Raw genomic sequence first — 17,288 nt, 5'->3', positions numbered from 1 at the left:
ATTATGTCAGTGACGCTCTTTCTCCTATTTCGCTATGATGCGAAACGTGCCGCCCTTCTTTGAACTTTCACGATGTACTCCGTTAATATACACACATCAAAAAGTTTTGCATCACCGCGGTTCCGAGAGTTCCGGAAACTGTACGGAACATTGGAATAGAGATCAACATAACATCATTTCCGCCCTTTTTATTGCTCATGAAACCCACACATTGCGTGTTGTACCACCATACAGCGAGACCTTCAGAGGTGGTGGTCCAGATTTCTGTACTTACCAGCATCTCTAATAACCAGTAGCACATCCTCCTGCATTGATGCATGCCTGTATTCGTTGTGGCATACTATCAACAAGTTCATCAAAACACTGTCGGTCCACAATGTCTCATTCCTCAACGGCGATTCGGCGTAGATCCCTCAGAGTGGTTGGTGGGTCGCATCGTCTATAAACAGCCCTATTCAATCTATCCCAGGCATGTTCGAAGGGTTCATGTCTGGAGAACGTGCTGGACACTCTAGCCGAGCGATGTCGTTATCCTCAAGGAAGTCATTCACAAGATTTGCACGATGGGGGCGCTAATTATTGTCCATGAAGACGAATGCCTCGCCAATATGCTGCCGATATGGTTGCACTGTCGATCGGAGGATGGCATTCACGTATTGTACAGCCGTTAAGGCGCCTTCCATGACCACCAGCGGCGTAAGTCGGCCCCACATAATGCCACCCAAAAATAGCAGGGAACCTTCACCTTGCTGCACTCGCTCGACAGTGTGTCATAGGCGTTCAGCCTGACCGGGTTGCCTCCAAACACGTCTTTGCCGATTGTCTGGTTGAAGGCATATGCGACACTCATGGGTGAAGAGAACGTGGTGCCAATCCTGAGCGGTCCATTCGGCATGTTGTTGGACCCATCTGTACCGTGCTGTATGGTGTCGTGGTTGCAAAGATGGACCTCGCCTTGGGCGCCGGGAGTGAAGTTGCGCATGCAGCCTAATGCGCTCATTTTCAGTCATAACATGACGTCCTGTGGCTGCACGAAAAGCATTATTCAACGTGGTGGCGTTCCTGTCAGAGTTCCTCCGAGCCATAATCCGTAGACAGCGGTCATCCACTGCAGTAGTAGCCCTTGGGCGGCCTGAGTGGGGCATGTCATCGACAGTTTCTGTCTCTCTGTATCTCCTCCATGTCCGAACAACATCTCTTTGGTTCACTCTGAGACGCCTGGACACTTCCCTTTTTGAGAGCACTTCCTGGCACAAAGTAACAATGCGGATGCGATCGAACCGCAGTATTGAACGTCTAGGTATGGTTGAACTACAAACAACACGAGCCGTATACCTCTACATCTACATCCATACTCCGCAAGCCACCTGACTGTGTGTGGCGGAGGGTACCCTGAGTACCTCTATCGGTTCTACCTTCTATTCCAGTCTCGTATTGTTCGTGGAAAGAAGGATTGTCGGTAGGTTTCTGTGTGGGCTCTAATCTCTCTGATTTTATCCTCATGGTCTCTTCACGAGATATACGTAGGAGGGAGCAATATACTGCTTGACTCTTCGGTGAAGGTATGTTCTCGAAACTTTAACAAAAGCCCGTACCGAGCTACTGAGCGTCTCTCCTGCAGAGTCTTCCACTGGAGTTTATCCATCATCTCCGTAACGCTTTCGCTCTCCGTTGGATCTTCTCTCTCTCTTCTATCAACCCTACCTGGTGCGGATCCCACACTACTGAGCAGTATTCAAGCAGTGGGCGAACAAGCGTACTGTACCCTACTTCGTTTGTTTTCGGATTGCATTTACTTAGGATTCTTCCAATGAATCTCAGTCTGGCATCTGCTTTACGGACGATCAACTTTATATGATCATTCCATTTTAAATCACTCCTAATGCGTACTCCCAGGATCTATCTTTCTATGTATTCGCAGTACATTACACTTGTCTACATTGAGATTCAATTGCCATTCCCTGCACCATGCGTCAATTCGCTGCAGATCCTCCTGCATTTCAGTACAATTGTCCGTTGTTACAACCTCTCGATACACCACAGCATCATCTGCTAAAAGCCTCAGTGAAGTTCCGATGTCATCCACCATGTCATTTATGTATATTGTGAATAGCAACGGTCCTATGACAATCCCCTGCGGCACACCTGAAATCACTCTTACTTCGGAAGACTTATCTCCATTGAGAATGACATGCTGCGTTCTGTTATCTAGGAACTCCTCAATCCAATCACACAATTGGTCTGATAGTCCATATGGTCTTACTTTGTTCATTAAACGACTGTGGGGAACTGTATCGAACGCCTTGCGGAAGTCAAGAAACACGGCATCTACCTGTGAACCCGTGTCTATGGCCCTCTGAGTCTCGTGGACGAATAGCGCGAGCTGGGTTGCACACGACCGTCTTTTTCGAAACCCATGGTGATTCCTACAGAGTAGATTACTAGTCTCCAGAAAAGTCATTATACTCGAACGTAATACGTGTTCCAAAATTCTACTACAACTGATCGACGTTAGAGATATAGGTCTATAGCTCTGCACATCTGTTCGACGTCCCTTCTTGAAAACTGGGATGACCTGTGCCCTTTTCCAATCCTTTGGAACGCTACGCTCTTCTAGAGACGTACGGTACACCGCTGCAAGAAGGGGGGCAAGTTCCTTCGCGTACTCTGTGTAAAATCGAACTGGTATCCCATCAGGTCCAGCCGCCTTTCCTCTTTTGAGCGATTTTAATTGTTTCTCTATCCCTCTGTCGTCTATTTCGATATCTACCATTTTGTCATCTGTGCGACAATCTAGAGTCTTCCTCTGTGAAACTGCTTTGGAAAAAGACATTTAGTATTTCGGCCTTTAGTCTGTCATCCTCTGTTTCACTACCATTTTGGTCACAGAGTGTCTGGACATTTTGTTTTGATCCACCTACCGCTTTAACATAAGACCAAAATTTCTTAGGATTTTCTGCCAAGTCAGTACATAGAACTCTACTTTCGAATTCATTGAACGCCTCTCGCATAGCCCTCCTCACACTACATTTCGCTTTGCGTAATTTTTGTTTGTCTGCAAGGCTTTGGCTATGTTTATGTTTGCTGTGAAGTTCCCTTTGCTTTCGCAGCAGTTTTCTAACTCGGTTGTTGTACCACGGTGGCTCTTTTCCATCTCTTACGATCTTGCTTGGCACATACTCATCTAACGCATGTTGTACGATGGTTATGAACTTTGTCCACTGATCCTCAACACTATCTGTACTTGAGACAAAACTTTTGTGTTGAGCCGTCACGTACTCTGTAATCTGCTTTTTGTCACTTTTGCTAAACAGAAAAATCTTCCTACCTTTTTTAATATTTCTATTTACGGCTGAAATCATCGATGCCGTAACCGCTTTATGATCGCTGATTCCCTGTTCTGCGTTAACTGTTTCAAATAGTTCGGGTCTGTTTGTCACCAGAAGGTCTAATATGTTATCGGCACGAGTCGGTTCTCTGTTTAACTGCTCAAGATAGTTTTCAGATAAAGCACTTAAAAAAATTTCACTGGATTCTTTGTCCCTGCCACCCGTTATGAACGTTTGAGTCTCCCAGTCTATATCCGGCAAATTAAAATCTCCGCCCAGAACTATAACATGGTGGGGAAATGTACTCGAAATATTTTCCAAATTATCCTTCTGGTGCTCAGCCACAACAGCTGCTGAGCCAGGGGGCCTATAGAGACATCCAATTACCATGTCTGAGCCTGCTTTAACAGTGACCTTCACCCAAATCATTTCACATTTCGGATCTCCGTCAATTTCCTTCGATACTATTGCACTTCTTATCGCTATAGACACGCCTCCCCCTTCACTGTCCAGCCTGTCTCTGCGGTATAAATTCCAATCTGAGTTTAGGATTTCATTACTGTTTACGTCTGGTTTCAGCCAACTTTCTGTCCCTAGTACTATATGGGCGTTGTGACCGTTTATTAATGAGAGCAGTTCTGGGATCTTTCTATAGACGCTCCCGCAGTTTACTATTAGCACATTAATATTGTTGTTCCCTGTTGCATTTTGCCTACTCCTACCTTGCCGCGTTTCAGGAGGCGTCTTGTCGGGTCTAGGGAGGGAATTCTCTAACCTAAAAAACCCCCATGTGCACTCCACACGTACTCCGCTACCCTTGTAGCCGCTTCCGGCGTGTAGTGCACGCCTGACCTATTCATGGGGACCCTACATTTCTCCACCCGATAGCGGAGGTCGAGAAATTTGCACCCCAGATCTCCGCAGAATCGTCTGACCCTCTGGTTTAAGCCTTCCACTCGGCTCCAAACTAGAGGACCGCGATCGGTTCTGGGAACGATACTACAAATAGTTAGCTCTGATTCCACCCAGCGAGCGAGGCTTTCCGCCTTCACCAATTCCGCCAACCGCCTGTACGAACTGAGGATTACCTCTGAACCCAGACGGCAGGAGTCATTGGTTCCGACATGAGCAACAATTTGCAGTCGGGTGCACCCAGTGCTCTCTATCTAAATATATATAAAGAACAGCACAGGGCCTGTAACACTACCTTGGAAAACGCCAAAAGACGCTTCTGGTTTACTCGACGACATTCTGTCGGTTACTACGAACTGTGACGTCTCTGATAGGAAATCACGAATCCAGTCGCATAAGTGAGACGATATTCCATAAGCACGTAATGTCAGTTCAAGCCGCTTGTGTGGCACAGTGTTAAAAGCCTTCTGGAAAGCCAGAAACACGGAATCGGTTTGAAGTACCTTGTCAATAGTACCTAACACTTCGTGTGATTAAAGAGGTAGTTGTGTTTCACAAGAACTTATAAAAATGTAGCAAGCTGTATCACCGAAATAATTCTGTATAGTCTCTTACTTACCTCGTGGAGGTGAGACAGATCACGTCGCAGGAAGATGGCTTCCACTTGAACTATGCTTGCGAACCGTATGCTTCCTTTCTGCTGCAACAGAAACAGAAGTCAAAACATCGTCTTTGTATGAAATAACAGTTTGTCATTTAGTGTAGTAGCCACCTACATTTGTATATCATCAGTCTCTACAGGAATAAATGTATTTGAAGGAAAGAGAAACAGCTGTACGAATATAATGAGTTCGGAGGTAAAACCAGTCCTAAGCAAAGAAGGGAAAGGTGGAAGATGGAATGTGTATATTGAGGCGCTATATAAAGGAGATGAAGACAGTATTGTAGAAATGGAATATGACATAGATGAACATGAGATGGGATTTATGATATTACGAGAATAATTTCACAGAACACCTGAAAAACCTAAGTCGATACAAGGCGCCGGGAGTAAATGACATTCCGTCAAAGCTGCTGATAGCCTTGAGAGAGCCAGCTATCACAAAAAACTCTTTCATCTGGTGTGAAAGACGTTTGAGGCAGGCAAAATACCCTCAGTGTTCAAGAAGAATGTAAGAATTCCAATTCCAAGATAAGCAGTTGCCAACAGATGTGAGTATTACCGAACTATCAGTTTAATAAGTCACGGCTACAAAATACAATCACGAATTCCTTACGGAAAAATGGAAAAAACGGAAAGAAGCCGATCTTGGGAAGGATCAGTTTGGATTCTGGAGAAATGTAGGAACACACAACGCAATACTGGCCCTACGACCTATCTTAGAAAGTAGGTTAAGGAAAGGCAAGCCTACGTTTATAGCATTTGCAGACTTAGAGAAGACTTTTGACTAAGTTGACTGGAATACTCTTTGAAATTCTGAAAGCAGCAGCGGTGTAATCCTGGAAGCTACAGGCTATGTAAAACTTATACGGTAACCAGACCGCAGTAATGAGCCGAGGGGAATGAAAGGGAATGAAGGAATCTGTACATTGCACATGCGGTAAAGGTAATCAAAGAAAAATTTGGAATGGGACTTCGAGTTCAGGGAGAAGAAATAAAATTTTCAGGTTCGTCGGTGATCCTGAAATTCTGTCAGAGACAGCAAAGGTCTTAGACGAGCGGTTGATCGGAATGGGCAGTTTCTTGAAAGAAGGATATAAGATGAACATCAACAAAAGCAAAATAGAAACAACGAAATGTATTCGAATTAAATCATGTGATGCTGAGGGGAAATTAGATTAGGGAACGAGACACTTAAAGTAGTAGATGAGATTTATTATTTGGGCAGCAAAATAAATGACGACAGCCGAAGTACAGAAGCTATAAAATGTATATTGGCAGTGGTAACAAAAGCGTTTCTGAAGAAAAGAAATTTATTAACATCGAATATAGATTTTAGTGTTAGGATGTCTTTTCTGAAAGTATTTGTACCAAGTGTAGCTATGAACGGAAGTGAAGCATGGACGATAAACAGTTTAGAAAGGAAAAGAATAGAAGCTTTTAAATTGTCGTACCACAGAAGAATGATGAAGATTAGACGGGGAGATCAACTTAGTAATGAGAAGAAATTGAATAGTATTGGAGAGAAAGAAATTAATGGCACAACCTGACTAGCCCGCCTGGAGTGGCGGTGTGGTTCTCGGCGCTGCAGTCTGGAGCCGAACGACCGCTACGGTCGCAGGTTCGAATCCTGCCTCAGGCATGGATGTGTGTGATGTCCTTAGGTTAGTTGGGTTTACTTAGTTCTAAGTTCTAGGCGACTGATGACCTCAGAAGTTAAGTCGCGTAGTGCTCAGAGCTATTTGAACCAATTGAACCATTTGCACAACCTGACTAGAAGAAGGGATCGGGTGATAGAACACGTTCTGAGACATGAAAGGACCACTAGTTTAATACTGGGAGGGAAGTGTGGGTGACAAAAATCTTAGAGGGAGAACAAGGGATGAATAGAATAAGCAAATTCAGACGGATGTAAGTTGCAGCAGTTATTCGAAGACGAATAGCCATGCACAGGATGCAGTAGCATGGAGAGCTGCATCAAACCAGTCTTCGGACTAAAGATAATAATAACAACAGTGTTTTTACCTGACTAATGTCTTAGGCTATGTTTGCTGTTAATATTACTTGACGATGTACATGAAACGGAATATGTCCTTTCATGCCAACAGTGACGCTCCAACATAGACAAAGATTCGATTATAATTTTCTCAGTTTGAAAGGCATGTCTTGCAATCTCGTATTCAGTGCACGTTCAGATTAAAAAATTAGCACTTGATGAACCTATGCAAATGGCTCTGAGCACTATGGGACTTAACTTCTGAGGTCATCAGTCCCCTAGAACTTAGAACTACTTAAACCCAACTAACCTAAGGACATCACACATATCCATGTCCGAGGCAGGATTCGAACCAGCGACCGTAGCGGTCGTGCAGCTCCAGACTGTAGCGCCTAGAACCGCTCGGCCACTCCAGCCGGCGATGAACCTACGCAAAACGTACTTGTACGAGTATGGTGGTGCTGTCCAAACAGCTGTACTGGAACATGTCTCGAGCCCTTTTGTGTCTACCGTATAAATAAAAACGATACTAAACGGGACTCACGAAAGCACTGAACGTGAAGCTGGAGTCTTTTCATAGAAGGTCATCAGCCTATCGTATAAGAGCGGTACCGTTTTCAAGCGCTGTTGCGTGTCATGCTGTCCGACAAATGTCCAGTAACCAATTCAAACATACATTCAAATATTCTCAATAACAATTAGAAGGTTATATCAATACGAGAAAGTGACAATTGAGCTTTTTTGCGAGGTACAACTTATTGTAAGAAACTTCCTGGCAGATTGAAACTGTGTGCGCCGACCGAGACTCGAACTCGGGAGTTCCGAGTCTCGGTCGGCGCACACAGTTTTAATCTGCCAGGAAGTTTCATATCAGCGCACACTCCGCTGCAGAGTGAAAATCTCATTCTGGAAACTTATTGTAAGCTTACATAATACTGTATAAGAAAAATGATTATAATACGTAATATATAGCACTGTCACTATAACACATAACACTATACTTCTGATGCACAGCGAAATCTGTTACACAAATTCATATGTAATTTAAAAGTACAAATAAATGCTAAACATATTAGGTGGAATACAAAGCTGAAATCTACTATTATGCCGAAATTATTACTTTAGTGTAGTACGTAAAGAAATATGAATGTTTTAGTTGGACCACTTTGTGATAGATGGCGCTGTAATAGTCACAAACGTATAAGTACGTGGTATCACGTAGCATTTCGCCAGTGCGGACGGTATTTGCTTCGTGATACATTACCCGTGTTAAAATGGACCGTTTACCAACTGCGGGAAATGTCGATATCGTGTTAATGTATGGCTATTGTGATCAAAATGCCCAACGGGCGTGTGCTATGTATGCTGATCAGTATCCTGGACGACATCATCCAAGTGTCCGGACCGTTCGCCGAGTAGTTACATGTGAAACGTCAACCACGACTGCAACAAATGACGATGCCCAAGTAGGTGTTTTAGCTGCTGTCGCGGCTAATCCGTACATCAGTAGCAGACAAATTGCTCGAGAATCGGGAATCTCAAAAACGTCAGTGTCGAGAATGCTACATCAACATCGACTGCACCCGTACCATATTTCTATGCACCAGCAATTGCAAGGTGACGACTTTGAACGTAGTGTACAGTTCTGCCACTGGGCACAAAAATTACGGGACGATGACAGATTTTTTGCAAACGTTCTATTTAGCGACGAAGCGTCATCAATCAACAGCGGCAACGTTAACCGGCATAATATGCACTATTGGGCAACGAAGGCTACGGTGGTCTCGCGGTTCTAGGCGCTCAGTCCGGAACCGCGCGACTGCTACGGTCGCAGGTTCGAATCCTGCCTCGTGCATGGATGTGTGTGATGTCCTTAGGTTGGTTAGGTTTAAGTAGTTCTAAGTTATAGGGGACTGATGACCATAGATCTTAAGTCCCACAGTGCTCAGAGCCATTTGAACCTTTTTTTTTTTTTTTTGGGCAACGGAACATCAGCGACCTTGGCGGGTTAATGTATGGTGCGGGATTATGGGAGGAAGGATAATTGGCCCCCATTTTATCGATGGCAATCTAAATGGTGCAATGTATGCTGATTTCCTACGTAATGGTGCAATGTATGCTGATTTCCTACGTAATGTTCCACCGATGTTACTACAAGACGTTTCACTGCATTACAGAATGGCGATGTACTTCCAACATGATTGGTATCCGACACATAGCTCGCGTTCGGTTGACGCGGTATTGAATAGCATATTTCATGACAGGTGGACTGGTCGTCGAAGCACCATACCATGGACCGCACGTTCACCGGATCTGACGACCCCGGATTTCTTTCTCTGGGGAAAGTTGAAGGACATTTGCTATCGTGATCCACCGACAACGCCTGACAACATCCACTTGCGCATTGTCAATGCATTTGCGAACATTACGTAAGGCGAACTACTCGCTGTTGAGAGGAATGTCGTTACTCGTATTGCCAAATGCATTGAGGTTGAAGGACATCATTTTGAGCATTTATTGCATTAATGTGGTATTTAAAGGTAATCACAGTGTAACAGCATGCGTTCTCAGAAATGATGAGTTCACAAAGGTACATGTATCACATTGGAACAACCGAAATAAAATATTCAAACGTACCTACGTTCTGTACTATAATTTAAAAAACCTACCTGTTACCAACTGTTTGTCTAAAATTGTGAGCCAATTGTTTGTGACTATTACAGCGCCATCTATCACAAAGCGAAGAAAGTGGTCCAACTAAAACATTCATATTTCTTTACGTACTAAACGAATATTTAATAAAAAATGGAGGTTCCTATTTTAAAAAAACGCAGTTGATATCCGTTTGGCCTGTGGCGGCGCCATCTAGCGGGCCAACCATAGTGCCATCTGATTTCCCCCTTCAAGCTAGACAAGTTTCGTTTGACGCTTATTTCGTGAGATATTTGGCCCGGTCACGATCGATGGACCACCCTGTATATACAAGATATTGACAAACGGCTTGCATGGGTATGAATGTGCGGAAGGGGCTCACGAAAGTAAATACTATGAGAAATTCTACACCATGTACAAATATTGGTTTCATCACAGACTTACGTTTTATTTTTAAATGGACACCCCATATTATTCCATACGTAATCATTAACACGAGACATCATAATAATAATGGCGTTAGTTTCACCGCAGTACATCAGTTACATGCAGAGAAATTGGAACTTGAAGTTGGCGCATGAAATGAACGAAACGCGCCGCTATTACACTTTCCGTGATGCAAGCGCGTCTCGCAGGTTGCTCGCAATTGCGATGTGATTGCCGTACTACAATGCGATAAACACTGTACTTTCGTACTGTTTTGTACACTGTCAGTACCTAGCCTAGGGAGCATGTCTGATGTCCACCCACCCTCAGCGAAAACAAGGACACGGTATATTTGTAGGGGCTTTATTGAACTTTTCGACAGTACTACAATGGACACAACGGTAACGAAATACCGATAACCATCGGCCAGAGTAAACAAAATTAATCGCTGTCAAAGGGTCGCACGGAGAGATACATGCTATTTGTACACAATGACTGCGACACAACTGAACTGTTGCAGATGGTGCAACTCACACAGCATTATCAAGAAAACAAACAGACGTCCACCCCGTAATACACAAAATGTACGTGTAAGTAGACGTTCCCGTGGTTTGTAAACGTGGCCTCATCGATAAACAGTACCCTACGCATAAAGTCATGGCCTTGCCGTAGAATTCAGGCGATTGTGAACACCGTTGAGGTGGAGGCCTTGATGTACCACCAGGTGAAATGGGTGCAGAGCACGCATCACCCTTGTTCGTGGGATTCCCATCTGTCTCTCAGTTCCACGAATACCTGCTTGAGTGTTTATTGCAGCGGCCGCCACAACAGCTATCTCTTCTGCTTCATGTGTTATGTCTCTGGTCCGGATCCGCGTTCGTGGAAACATCCACCTTCTCGTGCGAAGATAACAATATTCATGAAGGTAGGGCGGTTTCGGATGACGTGTATTAGTGCACCTGTGCCACAAGTTTGCCATTTTTGACATTCTCCGTACAGTAATATGTGAATCATTTCCTCATTTGTGGATACCATGAAAAACACTTAGAGCGGATGGGCAGGTAAATTAATATCACGATTACGACAGCGACATGTCGTGTGAGTAGGGCCTACCAACCGGATAGACCGCTCGCCAGGTGCAAGTCTTTCGATCTGATGCCACTTAGGCGACTTACGCGTCGATGGGGATGAAATAATGATGGTTAGGATAACACAACACACAGTACCCGAGCGGAGAAAATCTAAGACCCAGCAGGGAATCGAACCCGAGCCCTTACGATTGATATTCTGTCGCGCTGACCACTCAGCTACCGGGGGCGGACACCAATTACAGTATACAGTACACCGGTGCCATGTACCTCTACGTACTTCCACACACAACAACCTACTTTGTAGTGACCCGTTCCTAGACACATTGCCACTTAACGCCTGTTCCAGTACACAACTGCAGAGGCGGAGGGCTGAGCTGGGCGGTGTGACGGGACAGCGTTCAAAATGGCTCTGAGCACTATGGGACTTAACATCTGAGGTCATCAGTCCCCTAGAACTTAGAACTACTTAAACCTAACTAACCTAAGGACATCACACACATCCATGCCCGAGGCAGGATTCGAACCTGCGACCGTGGCGGTCGCGCGGTTCAAGAATGAAGCGCCTAGAACCGCTCGGCCACAACGGTCGGCTGACAGCGTTCACTGGCCGGTACTGTCCCGTACTCTACACGTAGATAAATACAACATGCGCCATGGACATAGTTACGTACATATCAAAGTTAATGGCAAGAATCCGTCTCATTCATGAGAATATGTACGCCAATCACATCGCGGTTATCAGGAATGTGGGGTCACCCTTTAATCACGGGAAGTGCAGTAGCGGAATGTTACCTACATTTCACATGCCAATTTCGCGTTCCAATTTCTTTGCATGTAAATGACGTATTGCGATGCAACCAACGCCATTATTATCGCGGTTTCTCCCGATACTGTTTGCTTATGGAATAATATGGGGTCCATTAAAAAAAAAAAAAAAAAAAGAAAAAACCTAAGTTTGTGTTGAAACCAATATTTGCGAGCGGTTTAGAATGTCTCATAGTATTTACTTTCGTGAGCACCTGCTGTACATTCATACCCGTGATAGCCGTTTGTCAATATCTATTGTGGTTCCAGAGGTAATGGTGGTGAAAAGTTTATGAGGCACATAGACATTTGAACTTTCGGTTACAGCGACATCTTGGCTGTAACATGGTGATTTTTGTGGTAAGGCAATATAATTTGTAAGGAGCACACGTCTTATCCTTGATTAACATGCGTGTACCTCGTGTACAATGTCGTTTTCAGCCTCAGTCAGCAACAATATCTTTCAAGAACCAATGTATTGTAGAAGGAAATTTGTTGTTGTAATATGGCAACCTAGCACATTCTTCTCTCCGCAGTTCCATCAGCAATAGGTGTAGTACAGACTCTCCACTCATTGTTACCCTTGCGCATTTACACTACAGTAGTGGTGACAATCACAGAACTCGTCAACAGTAAACGTGATTTCATCACCCATATCAATTTGTTACAAAGTGCACGGCTTTTAGAACAGCATGGCCAGTAAAAGAAAAGTTTTAACGACGGAAGAAAAAGTGAAAGTGATTTATGAAATCGAGAATGGTGCTAAAAAGGTTGACGTGCGACGTTCAATTTGGCCCTGTTAGTTCCACAGCCCAAACGATTTGGATAACAAGGACAAAATTGTTACAGCGTTTGAACAAATTGGACCTAAAATTAAACTGTTGCGAAAAGCTGAACTGAGCGACCTGGTTGAAGCGCTGCCTAAGTGGTTTAAGCAACAAATAAATACCAATGCACCCGTTACTGGAATTCTCCTTATGGTGAAAGCAGAAAATCTAGCCAAGAAATTGAAAGAATAGGGATTCGTGTGCAGCAGTGGCTCGATTGACAGATTCAAGCAACGTCACGGAATTACTTTTGGCAATGTAAACGGTGAAGCTAACAGTTTGAATGCTGAAACAATCCAACAATCGCTCTGTATCGTGTAGTCTATAATTCGTGAAGGATGTGCAGACCGTGACATCTCTGATGCAGATGAAACTGGCATTTTCTTTAAATTGACACCACAAAAAACCGGAATTCAAGGATGAAAAATGTGTTGTTGGGAAGTTCTCTAAAGAACGAATAACATTTCTAGTTTGTGCTAACGCAGGTGGAACTCAGAAGAAAAAATTACTCGTGATAGGTAAATCAAAAAATCTTAGGTGTTTTAACCAAGTATAAAAATCTACTAAAATCGGCCAGAGCACTACAATGCCAATAAATAGCCCTGGGTAACCTCTGAACTCTTTGAAACTGAAATAAGGCTATGGGATCGGGAGCTTAGAAATCAGAAAAAGAGGATACTGCTTCTTGTTGACAACTGTCCAGCACATTTTGCACTCTCTGGTCTGGAGAAAATTACGCTTGTTCTTCGTCCTGCAAATACGGCAACCTTATTGCAGCCCATGGACGAAGGAATAATTAAGAGTCTTAAATGCCACTATCGTAATCTCATATTACTGAAAATGATACAATGCATTGAGAAAAAGTAGGATGAGTGCGATCAGATGCATTACGAAAGCTTGGACCCGTGTCACAGTTCACACTATCGAGAACTACACTGAAAAGCCAAAGAAACTGGTACACCTGCCTAATATCGTGTAGGTCGTCCCATGCGGGCACGCAGAAGTGCGGCAGCAAGACGTGGCATAGACTCGACTAATGTCTGAAGTAGTGCTAGAGCGAAGTGACGCCATTAATCCTGCAGGGCTCTCCATAAAAACGTAAGAAAACGAGGGGGTGCAGATCTCTTCTGAACAGCGCGTTGCAAGTTATCCCAGATGTGTTCAATAATGCTCATGGCTGCGGAGTCTGGTGGGCAGCGGAAGTATTTAAACTTAGAAGAGTGTTTCCGGAGCCACTCCGTACCAATACACTACGTACGGGGTGTCGCATTGTCCTGAAGGAATTGCACAAGTCCGTCGGGACGCACTGAAATCTGGTTTCGCATGATAAAGCAGATCAGGTTATGGTTGTGGAGGGAGCCGTAATCAGTTACTGTCAGTTGCACAAAACACACAAACCTTTATTTTCCTAAGAATCACTTAATTAAGCATTGCCTTAAAAGGATCAAAATAAAACATTATGGCTGAAGGCCTAGTTAAGAAAACTTGAGATACCTCCTGTGCTGAAGGCGAAAAACCACACCAAAAAACAGAACGGCTGAAGGCCTGAACACAAATTATAAAAAGAATACACGCGGCTGTAGGCCTTACTTAAAAAATATTTCATGTAAATACTCGGCTGAAGGCCACACACAAGACATTGAACAACTCAGGGCTTAGGGACTGGGTAACAAGAATTTAAGATAGAGAAAATTTTAAAAAAAATTGTTTTAAACAAGTGAATCTTAAAATTTTAATTTAAGAGGGCTGAAGATCATATCTTACAAATATTTCACGTAAAAGTTCAGCTGAAGACCACACACTGGACGTTGAACAACTCAGGGCTAAAGGGCTGAATAACAAGAATTTCAGATAGAAAAAACTTTCAAAATTTAGCTTTTAAACAAATCAATCTTTAAATTTTAATTTTAGTCGGCTGAAGGCCTTATACTGAAAATACTTCACATAAAAACTCTGCTGAAGGCCACACACTCGACGGCTGAAGGCCTCGCACAGTACTTCAGACTAAAATGAAAATCACAATCTGAAAACCAACAGAACAGTGGTGCTCAGAAGTGTTCCAAGGATCGGCCTGAGAAGGTAGCTCTAACGTAAGGTGAGGTGAGACAGGCAGCCAAGAGTAAAGTTAAATAATCGGGTGGCAACCCAACCCAGAGACGGCTGAAGGACCAACCAACAACCTAATCGATACCCTTCCGCCTGACCAGTGGCATGACAACGGAAGGTATCAGCTGAGGACAAAGATACCAGCACGACTACGTCTTCAAAACTGGCATCTAAAAACAGCCAAGTCACAATAATCACTCTAAGAAAAAAAATGAAGGGTGTCGACCTTGGTCAACTACAGCAGCAGATGACGGTTCCATTGTGCAAAAGGCAAGAAAGGATTCATGTCAAACAGACGGTGCAATTGCAACCACATTTAACAGGACTGCAGGGCACGCAGTCTTACTCTCCAGAGTGCTATAGCGACACGATGTGTGTGGTCTGTCTGTCCGACAATCAGTACATTGTGTTTCACTGTCACCAGCAAATCGGCGGCACCGTTTGCGATGATGTCAAGAGCGTAGGTATTGAACCAACGAGGAATAGGACGTCCTCCTCCTCCTCTCGGATGAGAGCTTGTGTAAGTAGTGATTCTGGACGTAGGCTCATAAGGAGAGAGGTGGGAACACGTAATACACTCAAGCACGTTGTCGAGCATGATCGTTCTGGTGGCACACGTATTATGGGGTAGGCATTGCATGGACATAGTTATCTTCAAACCTTTGAAATCGGTAATGTGACCCTGTACTCTTTCCCCCTGTGCGTCTTTTCAGGAGGGCATTCAGCGCTGATTCATATTTGTGGATGACAATACACGACCACATCGAACAGCGCAGATCGAGTAGTTCTTGTAACGAGAGGATATTCGGCGAATATCCGTTCCACCTACTTAAATTCCATCAACAATGTGTGGGATGCGATGGGAAGACGTATTGCAGCACGTCGAATGACCATCGAGCAGCTGTCCACCGTGCAGGTGCAGAAATGGAACGTGACGCAGCCGGCACTCCTTACCGACCTTGTGTCCAGCATGAGAGCACACTGCAGAGCATGCACTGACGTCCGTGGGGATGACACACCCTATTAGTAACCATGTCCCGCCTTTTGTAAAGTCCTGGGAATCATCGTAAATTACGGTAACTTCAGTGTAATTGATTCGTGTTTACTTAGGGAAAAGGCAGAGTTTGGTGTCGACGGGGCCTTACTGAGTTACCGTTGGCTGCTCAGTTTTTTTTTTTTTTAATAACGTACACTTTATTTGGAACCAATTGCATATAAGACTGACGATAAGGAACAATTATCAAATTTGACTGTTGAGACAACATCCAATTAAAAATTCTTTAGATAAATTGCATTCACGGCTGAAGGCCTTATTGACCAGAAATCAAAATTATTTTTCGGCTGATGGCCCAATAGTAATAACTCAAAAACCATTTAACGGCTGAAGGCCTAGATAGCAAATTCTTACTAAACTATTAAAAAAAGGGCAATCCTATTAAGAGACAATATCTAATTAAAAATTCTTAAGACAAAATTGCATTCATGGCTGAAGACCTTATTGACAAGAAATTCAAATTATTTGTCAGCTGAAGACCCCAATAGTTTTTATTCAGAAACAATTTGACGGCTGCAGGCCTACATAGCAATATCTTACTAAAACATTATAAAAAAGGACAATTGAGCAGTGGGTGCTCGTGTTCCCGACGTCATGTCTTTTGCACCATGTTTTAACGTACTTCCATCTCACTACGTTAATTGAAATTACTACTGTCACTGAGTTGCTGCTTTGTCTGACCGCAAGCGGCGTTAGCAGCGGGTATCGATATATCCCCTCTCGTAGTATCTTTGCTCGACTGCTGTTGCTTCCCGGTTGGTGTCTGTCGTAAGGCCGCCGTCAGCCCCCGTCCACCTTCTCCAGTTTGCCGATGACATCGCCTTCCTTGCCCTTGCCCCCACCCTACAGCGCTCCCAACACCTTCTCCAATCCCATCTTGACCGGTTCACCGCTTGGTGCAACCAGTGGTTGCTCAAGTTCAATCCCTCCAAAACCCAGGCGATCATTTGTAGGCAAAACCACCCCTTCCTTCCGCCTCCTTGATTTCTATCTCACCATCTATGGCCGTCCTATCGCCCTCACTCCCACCCTTAAGTACCTTGGCGTCACCCTCGACCGCCGCCTCTCCTGGACTCCCCACCTCCGGACAATCCAAGCCAAGGCATGCTCCCGACTCAGTCTCCTCAAGCTCCTCTCCGGCCGTACATGGGGTCTGGACCCCTCCACCATCCTCCACACCTATAAATCCCTCATCCACCCTATCCTTTGTTATTCCCATCTGGCTTGGATCTCCGCCCCCCCCCTACCTTTTATAAATCCCTCCAAATCCTTGAACGTCATGCTCTCCGCCTCGCCTATCGCATCCACCTCCCCTCCCCCACGCACGTCTCCCCGATCCTCTCCCACCCCGCCCGCTGCCGCGCCTGTATTTGCACGTCCCACCCGGTCTCCATCTCTCCACCCTCCTTACCCTCTCCCAAGGTGGCTTC

General features: G+C 44.4%; 1 protein-coding gene across 1 annotated transcript in view; it reads right to left on the bottom strand.

Annotated features, from left to right (window-relative positions):
* Nucleotides 1–17,288, bottom strand: part of LOC124545109 (rabphilin-3A) — a 1,015,241-nt gene that overhangs the window by 781,920 nt on the left and 216,033 nt on the right. Inside the window, exon 2 of the mRNA XM_047123925.1 lies at nt 4,861–4,941. The gene's annotated coding sequence lies outside the window, so the exon portion shown is untranslated. The remainder of the gene's footprint in view (nt 1–4,860; nt 4,942–17,288) is intronic.

This window comes from Schistocerca americana, chromosome 8 (assembly GCF_021461395.2).
Source record: "Schistocerca americana isolate TAMUIC-IGC-003095 chromosome 8, iqSchAmer2.1, whole genome shotgun sequence".
Taxonomy (NCBI): domain Eukaryota; kingdom Metazoa; phylum Arthropoda; class Insecta; order Orthoptera; family Acrididae; genus Schistocerca; species Schistocerca americana.
This window is presented reverse-complemented; position numbering and strand designations above follow the sequence as displayed.